We start from the raw sequence: 6,501 nt of genomic DNA, 5'->3' as shown, positions 1-6,501 counted from the left end.
GAAAAGATTGATAACTCTTAGCTTTCAGCCCAAAGGCCTTCAGCTGAAATAGAAAAATACACACCCATGACCAATGTCTCTCACTACTGTGGCCAGAATGTGGGTCTAATTTGTATTTCAGATGAAGGAGCTTTGCTGAAAGCCAAGATGGATAACAGTGTAAAATTGTTATTCCATCCTGGGCTTTGCATTGTTATAATATGACCATTCTTATATATGTTATGTGTACTTTGCATCAAGTAGAATGAATCTGTACTATTTACCACAGTTAGTGTACGTACAAATTATTATATTACAAAGGAAATTTTTCTCAACACTTTGTCAGTCATATATAGATTGCAGTAGTGATAGGTAAGAATTGCAATCTATATTTTATTTTAAAGCTGTGGGTGATGTGGGAGTTATCCCCTTTTGCAGTTAAACGTGTTACATATGCTTCATCATTAAATATGTATTGTTTACCCTCTTTTGCTTACATTATTTCACGGTTCACAGGTACTCTGTGTTCTTGTGCCACATTTAAAAGCAGCATTCAGATCAGCTTTTTTTTTTTGTTCTTTTGTATTGCATGGTAGCAATGGACAAGCCAAAAGCAAAATTTACACAAGAGTTGCAGTTGCAGATCACCTTGGCAACATCAAGGTATGTCAGTACCTGCATTGATTTTTGATTAAAATCACTTGCAGGCCAAGTTATTTTAAAGTTAATCATTGTATTCCCATTCAGGTGACACAGTTGCCTTCTCCCAGCAGTGAGAGGCAATGTTGTGATCATTCCCCTGAACCTCCTCCTCTCGTGGAAAGTGTAATTGACACACAATGCATACCCAGGTGCGGTAGTCCCTACCATTAAAAATAAGGTTGCTGTGGCACATTACCTGGTTGTGTATCATCAAGGTGCGTAATGTGATAACATTTATTTACATAAATTCTTATTACAAAGGCAATTTTTTCAATTAATTTTGCTTTCTGCACTTAGTCAGACCATATCAGTCCAAGGGAAAATATAATGAACACAAATGAGTGAGTGCTCAGCTACAGTTTCAGACAAATGGCTGAATTTTCCAGGTTTTCTGTTCAGTGAACAAATTACCACATGGACACAGAAGTGAGTATAGTATCCGATTCTGAATTATATTTCTAGTAGCATGTTATTTTACCACTTCACTGTACATGACTAGATAACTTTGTATTGTTACAGGTTGCTGCAGAAGTGGCCTTGGTGTTCAAGTAAGACAGAAAGGCAAATTTCAGATTTTTTTTTTTTTTTTAATCCTCAGGATAAGATGTAGCTAGTGCAGTAGGTCAGGTTTATAACCAGCCTAGCTAACTGCCTTTCATCTTGTTCCTCTGAAGATGTTGAGCTTCTGGGATTGTCACTGCCTTGGTTTACTGCCTCCTCACTGCGGGTATCCTCTGAACTTTGTAATACAGGACTGGTAGATTCAGACCAACTGCTGCTCGAGCCAAACCCAAAGGTCCCATCGAGACAAATTAAAGGGCTGTTCTTGTAACTGTCATTCAACTTATGAAAGTCCCAGCCAGGGTAATAAATGCAAATTGTGCAGAAATGTTTGCGTGGATATTTCCACCTTTGGAAGTCTTCACATGTGCAATTAGGCTTTGCAAAATTCACCACATAGTAACAATCCTTGGCCTCTGCACTTTCTACACAAAATAATCCCTCACCAATTTATTTCACTGAGCTTTCGGTAAGTCCAGTTTGCACTGAAGAATACCTTTTCATTACGTGATTCACAAATTCGTGTGACTTGTTATGCAAGAAGTGAGGAATCGCTCTGCTGTAAGATTTCACAGCTGAATTCTTCAGACAATATTTTTTAAACAGGCTAGAGAGAAAATCATTTATTAAAACTTTAACAACACCTGTCAATGTTTTATCTGCTGAAAGTCTAAGAAAAAAATGTTTCACTCTTTTATTTAGTGATTCACCACCATTAGTAGCAGTTATATTGGCGAAGAAATTCTCCTTGTTCTCATAGGCCTTCACCCACCTTTCAGATAATGAAAGCCATTGCTTATCAAAATAATCAAGTGCACCAGAATTTCTAGTTAATAATTCATGAGATTGAAGGTTTTGTTTTGCAGTTAAGAATTTTTCTTCAGATGGTGACTCTGCAATTTCTTCCCACAGCTTCAGAATTTGCTCACTATCTCCCGGTATGCCTAAATTGTTCTTTTTGCTAAGCCACCGTTGCCAGGCTTGCTTTCGATGAAACCCTTGACATTGGAAATGCTCCTTTAATTGCCCGAATCTCAGGCTCAGAGAAATATGTAACCCATGAAACTAGATTCCAATCTGGGTTCCGTGCCTTGAAAATTTCTAGAGACTCTTTAATTGATGCAGTGTTTTCTACTTGAATGAAGAATATCCCAACTACTAAATAGCATACATTAGCTCTCACTACCAAGAAAAATAATGGAATGTCATACTTCGTTGTCTTGTATGTTGCATCAAGCAAACATACCCTACCATACTTTTTCAAAAGTTCCCTTTGCCACTTGTGCTGGTAACAAAAAAAACAACAGCTGCACTTTTCCATTGTCATCTGTAAATGGTCTGGGGAAAAAAAAAAAAAAACTCTCAGCCTTCGATTCCTTTTCCCACCCATTAATTTGATTCCTTAATGCATCTTGGTCAATAAGTTTTCTTCAAATCAAACAGAGCCCGATACATTTGGCTATAAATTGTACTATCTGTTGGGTAAAACATTATGTTCATCCAATCTGATCTGTTCCAGCAACACTAAAGTGCACAATCCCGAAAGTGTTAACGAACAAACTTTAGTTATGTTTTATCTGCAGCAAGTGTGTTTCTGTATTGCATCCTGGTCACTCACTGATTTCCTTACAACAAATAAGCTCTGAGCACTTGGGAGTTAGTTGTTTAATCTGTGTGGTAAAACAATATTTGAGAAAAGGTTTTTCATTTATAAAACAGTAGCAACTCAAAAAACTTAAGTACATTGCTCATAATTTGTTGTGTAGTCAGAATACACATGTTGGAATGAATAAATTCAATTATGTAATTATCATTTCCTTTGGAAATGAATCATATGAGCTAAACATGAGATTAGAGGGAATAGCAATTTTCAAATCATTATCTTTCAGTGCATACTCTTATGTGTGCATTGTTCCTTTAAGCTTACACACAATGTGTTGTTCAAAATGACTAGTTGTTACAGTGTTTTTAAAATGTTTATACTATTGTACATGTCAATGTATTTTATGTTTTGCATTTATGTAATCACGCATTGACTATGTATGTGAATTGGACATATGAAGAAATGTCATTGTGTAATTATCCTTTTTGAGTGAAAACTAAACTCCATGTATTTCCTATTACAGATAATAAAACAATGTGATATCAATAATTATGAAGTTTTCTTAATCATTTGCAATTACCTACTAGAACCCACAGATATGAAAGTAATGTAGTTTGATTATGGTGCCTTAACTAGAGGATTAGAACTTTAAAAATGGCATATACAGAGCCTACTGCATGGTGCCTGAAAAATGTAACCAACCTAAAAAACTTACAGTTTTTGGGTTTATTTACTTAACTAGAGGATTAGAACTTTAAAAATGGCATATACAGAGCCTACTGCAGGGGAATTTCTGCACCTGGTACTGTCCTCCTGACTGTCACTCGCCCCTTCCTTCTGTATTTCTGGAGACTCTTGCTCACCTTACCATTCTTCTTTGGTACCACCATATGGGCATCAGGTAGACAGTAATGCTGAATTGTGTTTTTTGGGGACAATAACTTAAGGCTACTAATTCTGAATGTTGTTAGAAATGTTATTAGCCCAGCAAAACTTGCTACCATTCCATCAAATAATTCATGAGTTTATTGTAAATCTATAATAGGTATGTTTCAAGTTATAAATAAATTGTCCTGGGTATCACTGTTAAAACTTAAGAAATAATGGTTCTAAAATTCATCTATTTTACTTTTGTAGTACACAATCTTTTATATCCAATTTGCCATTTTTTTACAACAAATTGTGATCTGTCTTGTATGTTATGAGATATATTACATTTCAAATTGTAGATACCACAAGCACTTCATTTTCATCATTGGCCACTAATGTTTTCCTGTGTAACATGGTGGCACCAATGTGGTAAGGGTTATAAAAAAATGTCTGCAACGTTTTGATTGTGGTACTTCATATTATTTTAAACAATATTTTCCTTCACTATTGAAGCCAGAACATCAAGTAAACAAAAATCTATATAAGTGGGCCTGCTCGGCTTCGTATCTCATTACCTGAAAGAACCAAAATGGAAATCCTTTAACACAAGACGGTGCTAACAGAATTCTCACTGTAAATGTTGCATTTCACCCTCAGGTAGTACTATGGTGGGTTACTGGTCTGAGAGATGATATAAATCTTGCTCTAGCACTATTACAAGCAGAAATCACTCCATAGATTTAATAAGCCTCCACTACACACAATGTGGAATGGAACAAGTGGTTTGCGTACCTGAATGTAATGGAACATGCTCCCATTCAACCCGAGTTAAACTTTATCACTTATATCTCTGTACTGACTAGGTAATTACTGTACAAAATTTCACAAACTGAAGTTTGACACACACTGGCACACACTTACCGATGGATATTTCACTGCCAGGCACACAGGGCTAGATGCTAAGCTCTGCTGTGGCCTCAAGTGGCTACGTAGTGTCAGGCATCTAATTCTACTGTGGCTGCCTGCAGCCACATGGAAGACAGTGTGTTCAAGAAATAAAAGAGTATTTCTTATTGAAGTTATAATAGAAAATCTCATTTAAAAATGTGTCCAGGAATAGAGCTAGTCCATCCCATTGCCGAAAAGCACAACACAGACCTATTCATTAGGTGCTTCAGCAACACAATGGAGTGTGCAGACAATGGTCATTTGCTGTGCTTCTCATAACACACCACGGGATGCTACATGAACACAATCATGTAGCCCATTATTGTAGCCAGGATGTGCAATTATTCTGTGCAAACTTGTAAAAAAAATAACAAATCGTGGCACTCTAGCAATTTTAGGCTTGTACACAAATGAAAATCAATGGTATGCTGGTAAGAGCTGGCAGTTTATGAATCTCACATATATCTGTACAGTACATGTATGGTTAAGAAACATACCTGCTACACCTAGTACTAAAAGAGAAATAATGTTGTGGGGAGCTTTTAATGTATGTTATTTAACTGAAAGTGCTAAGAAAGACCTTAGTTGTTCAGTGTTTTTGCAGTTTAGAACTGGTTAGAGAGGTACAGTGAAAAATCTGCACCCATAAACTCTAGCTTATGACAGTCTATATAGTACTGACAGTTTAATATTAAACATGTATAGATGAGTTTTCATCACAATTTCAAGGGGTATTTCCACAGTCACCAAAAAATTGCCAATCTTCATAAATGATGGATTAAGGAAAACAATCATTAATGCAAAAAAGGAGCTTAATATTACTATTTCAGTATCTAAGATGGCATAATTATTTGCTTCAAATTGTAGCAACGGTTAGTACTTCAAAAGGAAACTGATGCCCGAAAAATAACGAAAACTCCTTTGGAAACACAGCAGAGAAGCCCAGCCCAACGAAAGCCTGTCCTCCCCTACCCTGGCCATTACTGTCTTGATCTGCATCCCTTCCTCCATGCCCTTCCGTAGAAGTGTAGCGAGGAGCTTTGTCCATACGGGCTTTTGGTTCCCACATCTCCATGAACATGCAAATATGGTCAAAGGCTTAGGATAAAGAGTATTCTGTGCACCCACTGTTTACTGTTACCCTTATTCTCGGTACAGTGCGTCATGCTAACAGTTATCAAACATAATTTTAATCACAATAAATAAAACAGAGAATGATTGACACCAGACTGAATTGAACACTTTTGTAGAGGAGACCAAGCTCTGCGGCTTTTGCTTTCATGCCACAAAGTTGACTATGGTTTTATGCCATCGAAGAATAAAGGTCCTCAGTGTCCTAGCACAAAATAGTACATCACAAGTGTGGCTAAAACGACTGCAAATAACCTTTCTAAGAATGAGGGAACGGCAATGAACAACATGTACTAAATTCTGTGGGGGTGCACAGAAAAAACAATACTAAAACAATGTTGTCACTCTATTAAAACAGTCTCCAATATCAGTAGCTGGATGCAAACAAATGAAACATACTTGTATGGGCTACCAAGCTATTTTCCAAAGAAGCTAACTATTTTCCATTCAGTATTAACATATGAGGATACATTCCAAATAGAGATGAGCAATTTATAAATGATACAGTACACAAAAAGAAATTCAGTGATGTACTTTTTTAAACAATACAAATTGTTGCTCTTTACAAAATCCACCCTGCCCCTCAGGGTAAAAAAAGGTTCAGATGCTGCATATATTATGCCAACCAAATCACACAGTTACCTCAATATTTAGTTTGTGAATCATGTTTAATCTGCTACTACCACTCAGGTAGCCATATATTATTT

At 36.4% G+C, this 6,501-nt stretch overlaps 1 long non-coding RNA gene across 1 annotated transcript; it reads left to right on the top strand.

The window, feature by feature from the left end:
* The first annotated feature begins 757 nt into the window (after positions 1-757).
* LOC126295385 (uncharacterized) lies at positions 758-2,161 on the top strand. Its single transcript, XR_007552482.1, has 3 exons — positions 758-896; positions 983-1,107; positions 1,201-2,161. It is a non-coding gene; the product is annotated as an uncharacterized LOC126295385 (long non-coding RNA).
* The last annotated feature ends 4,340 nt before the right edge of the window (positions 2,162-6,501 follow it).

Source organism: Schistocerca gregaria, chromosome 11, assembly GCF_023897955.1.
Source record: "Schistocerca gregaria isolate iqSchGreg1 chromosome 11, iqSchGreg1.2, whole genome shotgun sequence".
Classification (NCBI taxonomy): Eukaryota; Metazoa; Arthropoda; class Insecta; order Orthoptera; family Acrididae; genus Schistocerca; species Schistocerca gregaria.
Note: the sequence above shows the minus strand (reverse complement) of the source record. Positions and strands in the feature narration are given on the sequence as shown.